At 39.2% G+C, this 14,499-nt stretch overlaps 1 pseudogene; it reads right to left on the reverse strand.

The window, feature by feature from the left end:
- Positions 1 to 11,490: 11,490 nt before the first annotated feature.
- LOC125170430 (heterogeneous nuclear ribonucleoprotein F-like) lies at positions 11,491 to 12,660 on the reverse strand (annotated as a pseudogene).
- Positions 12,661 to 14,499: the final 1,839 nt, after the last annotated feature.

Raw genomic sequence — 14,499 nt, forward strand, 5'->3', positions numbered from 1 at the left:
GCTTTTCCTTACCGTTCTTTTCAAAGCACTTCTTTGCAGTTACTGATTTTCAGCCTCGGTGTCTTTTCAAAGATGCTTTTCTGGGGACTGTTGATTTCAGGCCATTTCAACTGCATGAGTTATGCAAGTGTGAAAACTTTTTTAGTTCTAAAAAAAGATGCTCCAGCCTATTTTTTTGTACTCATAATAAAGGCAAAAGGATAAAGACTGAATTTGGGCATTGGTGGAAACTTTGCAAGGAAAGGAAGAGCTGAAAAAATTTGTATCCCAAATCAATATCACAGTCAAAGCTAGAACAGAGGACTGATGACAAATTAACACTCCAAGATATGCAAGGAACCACATTTTTATTATAGTTAAATTTACATTTTTATTAGCATCACCCTGGTTTTGCCTCTCAGATAATTTAAAAAAACACACAAAAAGTTATATTGAGTATGAGTAAGAAGTTATATAAAGACCTAGAAAATACAATGTATGCAATGAACAAAATGAGTATTTATCAAGTTTTAAAAGTGGTTTTTTGGTCAATTAATATTAGTTCTCCAGTAAGCGCATTGCACTGTGGGACAGTGCCTTTGAGAAATTTAGAATAAGGGAAATTTAAAATTTAACTACAATCTCTGTAGAGATTTAAATACAGTGTCTCCTGTGTTTCTTGGTGTCTATGTGTATATACACACACATATTTAAATGAAAGCTTAAAACATACCTTATATATAAGACATACATATAAAACAAATATATACGAACCGTCGCTTAGGAACTTTCTAGGCATTATTGAATTCCCTGATATCTCTTAGAAACAAAATATCTGTTTCTAATAAGCTTATTTATATGAATGCCAAATGAAATAAAATGTCACAGGCAAGATGCAGAACTCATTGAGGAGTTTGTTGACTATTTTACCAGTGGTTTTTCCATGTCTGGTGTTGATTCTATTAATGAAGAACATGTGTCCTCTTACACTTAATGGTGGAAAACTTCATTATCAGAGGTAGAAATAGCACAAAGATGAACCTCTGGACATGGATTCCCTCTCCTTTGTTTATCAGCATAACCTAGTCTGGATTTTCTCTCTCATCTCCATAGTCACCATCACAAAAAGGGCAGTGACTGTCCCACCTTAGAATCATGGAGTTTTCTTACTTTTACAATCTAAGTTTCTCTATTAGGATCATTCAGCTGCAAGTAACACTTTTTAAACAAAAGAGACTTTAATTTTCCTACAGAGTGAGAAGTCTGGGAATAGTTGGTTCTAGATTTGGTAAAGAAGACCAAAATTCATATCAAGGAATAAGGAGTTAGTCCTGTCTTTTTTCTCTGTCATCCTCAACTTTATGTTTGGTTCTTAAACTACAAGATGGCTACTGAAAAAGCATCATGGCCTCTTGGCATGATGTTTGATTAGGAGCACGGGCTGGGGAAAAGAGCTCTTCTTGTTTCAGGAAGACACATTTCTCCCAGAGGTTCATTATTAGGCATTCCTTCATGACTCATTGGCAAGAATGAAATCACATATTCTGCCATTCCTACCCCCACAGCTGCACAGAATATTGGCGAAATAGCTGGCTAGCAAAGGAGAACAGGGTTTCTATGATTGGATTAGACAAACCAGAGTCATCTTCTGACGTTGAGCACATTGACACGCCCCCACCCTGCACCATTATGATTCCTTTGGCAAGGAAGAAGTGGGGAAGTCTGTTGAGTAATTACGTTTTGTCAGTTTCCCAGCTGTGATTTCCATGACATCTCCCTCTGTCTGATATGACTCAGCAATGGGAGTCTTTTGGATGTTCACCTTGGGTTCTAGCCCTCCTCACAGGAAACCCCCTCATTGTTGATTCAGAGAGAAAAACAGGTCTAACGCATCATTCCATAGCTCATCACATAATTCACAACTTCATATATTTATGTGCTTTCTCAACTCATTTTTTTTAAACCTAAGAGGTCTAGTTTCAAAAATGCACCTTTATCTTTTTTTGCCCGCAGCTATGGCTGCTTCTGTCTGGGTACAAAATAAAAGGGACAAAACGTCTGTGTGTCTGGTAACTTTTGGTTGTCTCCTCTAATTTCAGGACCCATAAGCCTCTGCCAGGAGATAGCTTGTGATGTAGGTCATCTATATTTTCTTGTTTCTACTTTTAAACACTCTGCTGGCTGTTCTACCTTTCCCATGAATGTTTAATATGTGTAATGATCCTGCCAGAATTGATTTTTCATTATAGAGGCCATTTTCCAAAGAGGTTTGTCACTATTTTTAAAATAGTATTTTAGCATGTTTATAAAAGACAGTTCTAAACTCAATTTTGTGCAACAGTTTTGTCACTGATAGAAAAAAGGATTTTTAAAGGTATTTTACATTATTCACGTTACTGATAAGTTGGAGGGTTTGAAATTATCCATTTAGGTTTTAGTTACATTTTTAACAATTGATTCTTTAAATAATTGAAAATAGCTGGTAAGTTATTCATGTTCGAGGGTGTTATGTAATATTTACAAATCAGTGATTTGCCATCAACATAATACATTCCATCAAGTGACCAAGCCTGAATATTCTTGCCATCTAAAATGAAGAAAAATGTGGGTGGCTCAGTCAGGTGAGCGTCCGACTCTTGATTTCAGTTCAGGTCATGATCCCAGGATGGTGAGATGGAGCCCTGCATTGGGCTTTGTGCTGAGCATGGAACCTACTTGGGATTTTCTCTCTCTCTTCTTCTGCCCCTTTCACCTGATCGTGCTCTCTCTTGCTGTCTCTAAACAATTTTAAAAAATTATAAAATGAAAAATGAGATGTGAATGAGAATGAATGTCTTAGTTTTGAAATGGGTGTTTCTTTTACTATTTTATATTAGAGCTTTCTTAATTGGATTTAATTCTTCTTTCTTCTCCCATTATTTATTCATCTTCAATTTGACTTTCATTGCTAAAAGAATGACTGGCTTTCATATTACATTGTCCCTATTGTCTTGATCACCTGAAATCAGGTATAGGTGTCACAGTTAGTTCTGAATAGGAAGATTCAAAAAGTGGCTGGTGTTGAAGAGAGAAATAGGACTAGAGAGGAAGATCCCAATTGCCCTCTCTGATAATTTATTATTTAAAAAAATTAAGGCTTTTTAAATATGGGGAGGCATCTTTACCCCCTATTTCTCCACACACCCACTCACCCTCCACATACAAAATTCGAAAGGACTTACAGAAAGAAAAGAAAGATAGCAGTTATGGTTTCTTGGACCCTAAATCTTACCTGCAGATTTTTACAATGAGATGGAGGAAAGAATAAGTCATTATTTCTTTCCTTCATGTTCTTCAGAGCCATGCATCCCAAGCTATCATAGAACTTAGCAAAATAGCTTGGATACTGATTGAAGAGGCAGACTCAGAGTCTAGAAATGCAAAATAACAGCCCATATGCCAAACCACATGCATTGTAAGGCTTGGTACTTCTGAGGGAAGATTTAAAAGGCGACAAAGAATTCCAAATTTGGAACCCACAGAGACATCTGGCATCTTAGAACTTTCCACTTTCCCTTGGCAGATATTTCAGCTAATTTTCCCACCTTGGTCAGAGTGTATAATTCTTTCTTAAGCTTATTTTAATTTTAACATATTCTCTCTATTCAACTGTTACTGTGAAATGGCCCTACTCTCAGGACCAGCCACTTAATTTTAGCACTTAAATCATTTAGCAATTTCTTAGAAGAACAAAAATAAGGGGGAAGAATTTAATTAACATAATGGGTACATCATCAACTTTTTTGTGACATTTATGTATATTTCCAACACTTGGTCATCAAACAGATGCATGTGGGAAAAAAATGACAGATGAATTAAAATGTAGAAGAAAACACTGCATTCCAAATTGTGATTTTCATCATCAGTGTGCATGTGATGGCTCTTCAGCTTCAAGTAGATATTACCAAAACTATCCCAGGAGGTATCTTCATTATGTTGTTGCTTTTTACAGACCAGTCACTGGTAGCTGATCTGTGTCTACTTGAAGAATTCATTGATTGGGTCCACATTTGCTCAATGTGGATAGTGGGATGGGAAGGAGATTTGAGATTAATGAGGTTTTGGGCCAGTTACTGTGCAGAATGTTCTAAGGGGTGGGGGGGGGGAGTTAAGATGGTAGAGAAGTAGGGGTACCCTAGGCTTTCCTTGTCCCTCAAACAGAGCTGGATTGAGGTCAGATTACTTGGAACACCCAGAGTGTCTGCAAAGTGGCAGAAGGATTTCGATAGTTGGAGGGAGACAGCATGGTAGGTGCGAGGTATGTGGAAGTGAATTGAGGGAGAGAAAAATTGCGGTGGCGCAGAGGGGAGAGAACACTTTTCATGGAGAGACAAAAGGGAGAGAAATAGAGAGAGATCGAGAGAGTGTGGCATTGGTTTTGCACAAGAGGAAGAATGTACTAAGGGGTGCATACAAGGATTATTGAGTAGCAGTGAGTACTTAGTTGAAATTCAATAGTATAAATATTGAGTACTGTCAACCATCCCTATTCAATGACAGTAACAGTAGCCTAGAATTCTGTTTGTTTTAGAGCTAAAAAGGACCACCTGATTGAACTTTGCAGCTTACAGATGAGGAAACTGAGGCACAAAGAAGCTAAATGAGTGGCGTGGGTCTACAAAGCAAATGGCAGAGCAATTCTAATGCCTACACCAGATCTAAGGATAGTGTTTGTAGGGATTTCAAAGTATGAGTAACTTTAAAGTAATTGAATTTCAGAATTTTCCATGGATTCTCTCCCTCTCTATCTCTCTCTGTCTCTGTCTCTCTCTCTCTCTCTGTCTCCATCTCTGTCTCCCTCCACCCTTCTCCTGTCAAAGAGAACCTCTTGCTGGAATTTGATCTTGTCTTTGCGGAGCGATTTCTTGAACTCCTGTGTCAAGTCTTATCAGAAGCAAGAGAAAATGGCAAACATGGGAACATATGTATCATCAATACAGCTGACCAAAGATTTACAATTAATAGATGGTCTCTTTTGTTTTTAATATCTACATCTGTATTTATCATTCGATAAATTTAATTTTCTCATGTTCTAAATTCATTTTTTTTTTAATTTTTTTTTTCAACGTTTATTTACTTTTGGGACAGAGAGAGACAGAGCATGAACGGGGGAGGGGCAGAGAGAGAGGGAGACACAGAATCGGAAACAGGCTCCAGGCTCCGAGCCATCAGCCCAGAGCCCGACGCGGGGCTCGAACTCACGGACCGCGAGATCGTGACCTGGCTGAAGTCGGACGCTCAACCGACTGCGCCACCCAGGCGCCCCTCTAAATTCATTTTTAAAAGTTGCCACTTTCCTGAGAATCCTTTACGAAATGGTCTGAAGGGTAAGTAGTGCCACAACTCCCGTTGGACCCCTGCTTATCATTGGTACCACTTACATAGCTGCAATACCGTTGAATGTGTGCCCACTTCATACTTTTGTATCATGTGTCTAACCTGGTGGACATTAGGAACCGTCTAGTGTGGCTGACCCTTTGATCCCGTTTTCTAAAATGGGATATGCTCTAGGTTAAAGTACAAACAATGATGGGTAATCAATGCTACATTAAGATATGACTTAGAGATTCCCTTGTAATAACGCTTAATAATATAGAAGGATATTTTTTTAATGTTTATTTATTTCTGAGACGGAGAGAGACAGAGCATGAGTGGGGGAGGGGCAGAGACAGAGGGAGACACAGAATCCGAAGCAGGCTCCAGGCTCTGAGCTGTCAGCACAGAGCCCCATGTGGGGCTCGAACTCACAGACTGCGAGATCATGACCTGAGCCGAAGCTGGACGCTCAACCAACTGAGCCACCCAGGCGCCTGTGGAAGGATATTTTAAGTGTGAAAAATATTTCATAAAATAGATACCCCTAAAATATCCCTTTAGAATTACTAGTCATTATTTTTGGGTATTGAGATTATAATCATTTAGATATATTTTATATGTATATTTCAAAATTTCTACTAATGAGTCCCATTTTAAACAAGAAAAACATAAAATATTATTTTCATTAAAAGAATAGCCGGGGTACCTGGGTGGCTCCGTCGGTTATGCATCTGACTCTTAGTTTCGGCTCAGGTCATGATCTCAGAGTTCATGGGTTCACAAAGCCCCTCGTCTGGCTCTGTGCTGACAGTGTAGAGCCTGCTTGGGATTCTCTCTGTGTATCCCTCTCTCTGCCCCTCCTCCTCTTGTGCTATTTCTGTCTCTCTCAAAATAGATAAATAAACTCTCAAAAAAAGAAATAACCAGGTGAGTGTAAAAATTAAAGCATAAAAAAGGACATATCTTTGCTCAAGGTAACAAATCATATGAAAATATATTGTGGCTTGGAGAATTTGGATGAATTTTAAAGAGAGTGGAGGTAAAAGTAACTATATTTTTCTGGTTGGTGTGACAGAGAATGTTGAAACGAGAATAACAACGTGCGCAAACAGAAGGTATCATTGGAATAATGTTAAGGGTGATAAGATTGAAACAATATTGTCTATAATAACAAAGTGCCTAGTTTCTTACATGGAAACTCAGTTGATACTCTACTAGAAACACATGGGGAATATAAATAACCTGAAAATCAGATGTATGAATCAAATGGAGTAATAATACTTCATAGGAAGCATTCTCTTGTCTTCATTATCACTGTTTCTTCACATAGAATGGTGTACACAGAAAGTGCTTCTCTAGGTAGAATCCCACATGTTATAAGACAGCAGAGCAGTTATTTTGAACGTTCCTTTAATGAAAGAGGAAACGTGCTTGAAGAGAGCAGATGATCTGCTATGGCTGAAAAGGTCTTGATATCTTTTTCTAACCTTATGGTAAAAGTACCTGTTCTATATTTTTGTGCATAGGTTTGTATTTTGCCCTCCCTCATTCTCTTTTTGTTAACTAAAATGTTACCCTTATTCTTTATATACGGCTGTTTCCAAATCCTACCTTACTATTCAAACTATTTTGATGAAAAAGAAGGGTGATATTTAAATTATTTGTCAACCGGAATGATGTGGGCAATAACTAATCAAATTGATTACTAGAATAGGTACCAATTCGTCAGGATGTTCTGCAAACAAATGCCATAGCCATGTAGGTATGTTTTAGCTAAATATCAACCTGCCACAGAAAACCCAACCCAAACAATGTTAAGGAATTCTGGGTAATTTTTTGACACACACATCTGGGCTGTCCAAATGTGGACTGTTTTTAGACACAACAGGATCCAGGAGCGCAAACAATGTTGTCTCTTTCTCTTTGTTCTTCTTTTCTCTGTATTAATTCCAGTTTTAGAAGGGCTCTTACCTTGTGGTGCAAGATCACTTATAATGGCTCCTATTTCCTTAGGAAAAATGAGTATCTCTGTTGGTTGTCTGGTAAAAGTCTTGGGACTAATTTTGAATTGACTCTGATGAGTGTCCATCTTGTGGCCAAGGGGCTGTGATACAGTAAGTACTGAGGACGGAATCCAACTCCATCCAAACCATCAGACTAACACTGGGGGAGGAGAGTTTTTGAAGGAAAACCAGGGCTGTACTCAAAAGAAGGGGGAAAATTAGTGACCAACTGTGGATGTCTACTCCACTCTGTTTCCTTTGAGCTCTCATAAAACTTTATTACTTTAAGTATTTTTCTAAATTATCAAAGAAATACACTCTCACTTAGAAAGCTGAAAGATAAAGTAAAATATAAGAACAAAGTAAAAAAAAAAATGACATGTTACTGAGTTAGAAATGAAGAAAAAAGTTGTAATGTCTGTAACAGCATAATTCATTGCAAATAGTGAAGTGCAGAAGAGTTAGCTTACTATGACTTAAAATCTGCCAAATTGATTTTATTCTACTCTCTAGTATCTTTAATGTTTTCCTGTGTAAACCATATTATAGCCACAGTTTTTATTTTGGCATTATAAAATAAGACCGATAATAATAAGACCAAGAATTGTTATTCATAGTGTTACTCGAACTTAGTGTTTTTATTTATTTATTTATTTATTTATAAATGTTTTTTTTTATTTATTTTTGGGAGAGAGACAGAGTGTAAGCAGGGGAGGGGCAGAGAGAGAGGGAGACACAGATTCCGAAGCAGGCTCCAAGCTCTGAGCTGTCAGCACAGAGCCCGATGTGGGGCTCCAACCCATGAACTGCAAGATCACAACCTGAACCAAAGTCAGACACTCAGTGGACTGAGCCACCCAGGCTCCCCTAGTGCTATTCTTTGATTAAAAAAAAATTTTTTTTAGTGTTTATTTATTTCTGAGACAGAGCATGAGTGGGGGAGGGGCGGAGAGAGAGGGAGACACAGAATCAGAAGCAGGCTCCAGGCTCTGAGCTATCAGCACAGAGCCCGATGCGGGGCTGGAACTCACAAACCATGAGATCATGGCCTGAGCTGAAGTCGGTCACTCAACCGACTGAGCCACCCAGGTGCCCCCCTAGTGTTATTTTTTAAATATAAGGTAGGATAAAGTATATAATTTGTATACTGAATTATCAAGTAAATATTAAGTTACATATATACATATACATATAAAATATGTATATATATACATATGTATACATATAAAATACACACACGCACACGCACACACACACACATATATATATATATATACATATAAAATACACATACTACATACTTTAAATAATGTATATGTTATAAATGTGAAAGACAGGTAAGTTGCATCCAAAAAAGTTGGTTCCTAAAATTTCAAGGTCATTAAATCTTAGGAAATTGTAGTGCCACAATCATATATGTCTTTGAAAAAATACTTTGACCAGATAAACCTAATACTGATCCCTGTGCTAGCTCTGTTGGCCTAATACTTAACATTTTAAATTAGTGTTTTGGGGCGTTAACCCAAATGAGTGACCCTTTTTGGGATTCTTGAGTCAAAAAGTACAGCCATGACTGAAAAAGAACTTTATCTTTGACAATCCGCTACAGCACTATCTAGTAGAAATGTAATGAAACTCACAAATATGCACCACATATGTCATTTAAAAGTTTCTATTACTCACATCAAAAACAAGTGAAATTAATTGTGAGAATATATTTTGTTTAACCTAGTGTGTCCAAAGTATTATCAACATGTAATCAATATAAAACATTTTAATGACATATTTCACATTCTCTTTTTCATGTTAATTTTTAAAAATCCAGTGTGGATTTTATACTTACAGCACATCTTAATTTGGACTAACTGCATTTCAAGTGCTCAATAGGCACATACGTTCACAGATCTACTAGGCAAGCGAGAGTTATTTAGTCAATAAGCCAAGATGATAATGATGATGATAATAATAAAAATCTGAATAGAGACCTGATTTCCTAGTGCATTCCTTGACAATTTTAGTCCTCAGCCTGACTACATAAAATTGGATCGACCATGTGAAATTGGACAAGATTATCTGCTGAGGTTGTGTAAGCAGGCTACAGGGAATTTTGGCTTTACTGTAAACTATTTTCATGTATGTTACTTATACTGAGTTTACACATAACTCATGTCTGTAAATTTCAGGTACCCAACATTGTTTAGCTAAACATCCTTACCCTTAATTCCAAAGCATAATGATTTAAAGTCAATACAGTCACTCACAACATACCCAGTAGCAGCAAGGGAAAGTTCAAGGTCTTGGAAGTACAACAGTAGGCTTCAAAGTGATTAGTAGGGTGTTGTTTTCCTGGTGTAATGGCATGTTATACACATTGTAATCAATAAAGGTACAGTTGGAGAAAGACTTCTGCATCTTGGCTTATTTTAAATGGCCTCTTTTAACACTTGTTTTATTTAGGTCATGAAAAAAGAATTTTAGTATAAACCAATACCCAAAAGTTGTGGCAAGAAATGAGCTTGGTTCTGAATCACTGCAAATCTGGGGAAGTATGGGGAAGATACAATAGACATATAAGTTGGTTTTATGTTTTTTAAGAAATAAATCTAAAGCTAGTTAGGTGGATCAATTACTTAAGCAAATTTATTGGGTTGCACTGTACATATATTAAATGGAAAGAGTAAGTGGGACAGGCCTATATTTTAAACTAATGCATAAAATCAATAGGTACCAAGTAACTCTTCAACCTGACTATATTTATAATGACTTCATGTTCCACAAAATTGTTCCTGTTCAACTGTTCCTGTTCCATTTTACCTCACTTTTGGCTTAATAAGCATATTCCATGTCTAAGATATATCTATTTCTATCTCAAAAATCAACAAACAGGGGCGCCTGGGTGGCGCAGTCGGTTGAGCGTCCGACTTCGGCCAGGTCACGATCTCGCGGTCCGTGAGTTCGAGCCCCGCGTCGGGCTCTGGGCTGATGGCTCAGAGCCTGGAGCCTGTTTCCGATTCTGTGTCTCCCTCTCTCTCTGCCCCTCGCCCGTTCATGCTCTGTCTCTCTCTGTCCCAAAAATAAATAAATGTTGAAAAAAAAAATTAAAAAAAAAATCAACAAACAATACCACTTAAACTTTGGGAAAAGTTTCCAAGCTAGATCCAGTGGTCATGAAATTTTCCCACATAAGGTAGAATTTGGAGCCAAGAAAAAAATATTTATGTTCAATGTCATTTTTTCTCCAAATTATCACCATGCTTGCTTACCAGGATCTGGTATGGATTTAGATTGTTATTCCTTAACTACAAGAGAGAGTACATTGATACCATTTCTGAACTGGGAAAGTCATATCGCAAGTGTTGAATGAGGTATATACATGTTAGCATATATTATGAGTACTGAATACTTGCCAGGCTACCTTGAGGAAAATATTTATGACAGAATTTAGGAATGCTGGATATTGTATTGACTCACATATATTAAATCTCAACAGAAATAGAGATTCTTTGTCTTATAATTTATGGCACTTTATTGTTTTTTTCATTGTGGAAAAATCTTTAAGAAAAAAAATGTAGTTAACAAAAAAAACCTTAAGTCCCACCTAGCAAAGTATACCCAAAAGGAAATTACAGTACAGGTAAGTTTTAAGTCAAATCCTCACCAATTCCTACAGTATTAGTAATGAGTCTCAATTTTCAAAACTCACTTATTTTTAAAAGCTTAAACTTAACCTAAAAGACTTTAAAGGAAAATAAACTAGAATGAACAAACATGAGAAATGTTTGTCTTTGAATGAGGGATCTAGCACCTTGAGTTGTCCAAAAAAGTATGTCTCCCCAATGTGTTCACGGCAATGTGGTGTAAAAGATCCATTCAATGTACTTAAAACCACTTTAACTCAGATAACATCACTCTGAAATACACAACCAAAATGTTACTTGAGAAAAGCTGAAAATAGTTTTAGTTTACTCATTATCACATGCTAGAAGAAAGTTTGCATGAGAAAACACTGCAAAGGTAATTTTTTAATCCAGATTTCACAAACTCATGGTGCAAAATGGGTCCCACAGCTTCTTCTAAGAGTAATAATTGCTTTTCACTGCTTGTTGTATGCCTGTGAAAATTTGATTGCAATAGTGCAAATGTTCCTACAAAACTAATCATATCCACCCATGCTGTTCTGGCCTCAATAGCCAGCCCCATAACAGCCACTCACAGACTGGCTCTCGAGGCCACTGTAAGTAGGCTGGGCTGACACTCCCATGCCTTGCATCACCTGGCTGCTATACGCCCCATTGCTGGCCCCAGGAGTGGAATTCAGGAAAAGGTCTATGTGCCTGTGTTGCATGTTGGCCTGGTCTTTGGACATAGCTGCCACAGCTTTTTCGTGAGTGGCAAACTCAACATCAGCTCCGCCGGTCACCCTTCCATCAGGTCCAGTCTCAATATACACTCTCACAGGGTTGAGCGGAGAGAAGTTGTAAGTGTCGTTCTCTGTGGGTGTGCATGGCAGCCCTCTCATGTGGACACTGTCCAGTGCTACTCCCGACAGCGAACTCCCTGTCTCCATACCTGTGGTCATCCGTGCCTGAGGGACAATAGCTGAGGTCTCTCCCAAACACATCAGTGGTAAGCTGTAGCCATCGCTGAGACCGCCGTTGTCCTCAGAGCCCCCATAGCCTGCACTATAATCACCAGACCTCATCCCCTCCGGGCCCACTTGCTTGATGATGCCAATACACCTCCTGGCTGTGCCAGGACGATCTTGGGGCCTTGGCCGCTGTATAGACATGAACTTCACAGACTTTGGACACTTCAGCATACCTGCACCTTATTCTCTCCTTATGCTTCCTTAGGGCCTTCTCAGCTAACTCCTGTGAGGCAAAACTACACAAAGGCTTCCCCTCTAATCTTGCCCCTGAGGTCCACAGGCAATGTGATCCTGCTTGGCATAATTTCCAACCCTGAGAACTGAACAATTTCTTTCTCGGTGCCTCCAAATGGGGGAGCTCGAAGCCGCACGAAGCCATCATTGGCAGTGTCAGCACCGTTTGGACCACGGGGCTTCAACACTCAGTCCATCTCGGTTCTGTGGTATGCTTTCCCTGTCTTTTTTAAGGGCCGTTTTTACATGGCCCTTACCACTCTCACCAAAAGCCTCACCACTCTGCCTGCCTTCTCTAGAGTAGATGAAATGAACACCTGCAGCCCCATCATGTATTGTGCAGTCAGAAAGGAAATTCTGCACATCCTCAACAGAGCAGGATCAGGGCAGGCCACGGAGCTTGACCACAAAGCCTTCACCTCCCTCGGGGCGCAGCCTCATGGACACTTGAGAGAACAGAGGTCAAATAAACTTGGATGCAGCTTTTTTGTGGCTTAAAGAACAACTCTAGGATAAGGGTGGGATGCCCACAGTTGGAGACACTTCTGGTAGGTGACAAATTGCTGAGGGGAGCAGGACTGGTCAAACAAGTGCAGTTTACAGTCAAAGAACCCTTAATTCCGCCTGACACTTGAAAACGCAGAGGGCTCCAGGAAAGTCCAGGTGCATCTCCTTCTGTTACTAGCCTGAAATGGAAACTCAACTGGCTGTAGGCAAAGGTTTCATAGGAGGGTTGAAACTGAGCTTTTAAGCTTGCAGCCCTCGGCCGCCAGGGGCGCATCTGAGCAATGTGTCTGTGGGAAGCACAGTGAATGAAGGTCTCAGGCACTGACAGGTGCAGGAGGAGCTCACTGAAATAGGCTGACAGCAGGCTTGTGGCACTTTCTGAATGAGAAGATGAAAAACAAGAATCGTCATCAATTATGGAAAATTATCCCTCGGAAGTAAATATTCCCTCTTTCCAATTCTCTTCATTTTCTCCACCTGGAATTCCAATGATAAAGACTTTAACCAATTCTCTATGACTTTTAATCTCTCAAAAATATATTTTGGGGTGCCTGGGTGGCTCAGTTGGGTGAGCTTCCGACTTAGGCTCAGGTCATGATCTCACAGTTTGTGGGTTTGAGACCCGCATCGGGCTCTGTGCTGACGGCTCTGAGCCTGGAGCCTGCTTCAGATTCTGTGTCTCCCTCTCTCTCTTCCCCTCCCCTGCTCGCACTCTGTCTCTGTCTCTCAAAAGTGAATAAACATAAAAAAAAAAAACTTTTAAAAAATGTGTATCTTAAATGTATATATTTTTAATTATAGAGAGAGGGAGAGAGCACTAGCAGGTGCGAGGGTTGGGGAGGAGGGAGGGGGAGGGGAGAGAGAGAGAGTGTGTGAGAGAGAGAAAATCCTAAGCAAGCTCTACCGCTGAGCATGGAGAGGCACCTCTGTCCTGTCTTTAATGAGTGCTGCATTCTGGATGATTTCATCAGATCCATCTTTCAGTCTACTAATTATTTATTATTTTAGCTCTGCTTAATCTACTGTGTAACCCATACAGTTTAAAAAGAAACATTTGTGGGGGCGCCTGGGTGACGCAGTCGGTTAAGCATCTGACTTCAGCCAGGTCACGATCTCGCGGTCCGTGAGTTCGAGCCCCGCGTCGGGCTCTGGGCTGATGGCTCAGAGCCTGGAGCCCGTTTCCAATTCTGTGTCTCCCTCTCTCTCTACCCCTCCCCCGTTCATGCTCTGTCTCTCTCTGTCCCAAAAATAAATAAACGTTGGAAAAAAAAAAAAGAAACATTTGTGAAAGGGAGGCCTGGGTGGCTCAGTCCCTTAAGTCACCCACTCTTGGTTCCACCTCAGGTCATGATGTCACAGTTGGTGGGATCAGTCCCACATAGGGCTCTGTGCTGACAGTGCAGTGCCTGTTTGGGATTCTCTCTCTCTCTTTCCCTTCCCCGCTTGTGAACGCACGGTCTTTCTCTCAAAATAAATAAATAAACCTTATAAAAAAATTTAAAATAAACATTGATAAAGATCTTTGTATGCTGAGTTTTTTATATGGTATCTTGTTCTTTTGAAGAAAACATGAAATACGCATACATATGAGTGTAGAGCTTATTGATCATACTGAATATATTTTTCAGTGGGTTGCTTTCAGGTGCTATTTTTTCAATTTTTTATTCTTTTTTGTCTACTTTCTGTGTTTAGAAATTATATGTCCTCTGGCTAATCATTTAGTGGTTAACACACATTTAATTGTGGTAAAATGACATTACATTCATCATAATC

This window comes from Prionailurus viverrinus, chromosome B4 (assembly GCF_022837055.1).
Source record: "Prionailurus viverrinus isolate Anna chromosome B4, UM_Priviv_1.0, whole genome shotgun sequence".
Lineage (NCBI taxonomy): Eukaryota > Metazoa > Chordata > Mammalia > Carnivora > Felidae > Prionailurus > Prionailurus viverrinus.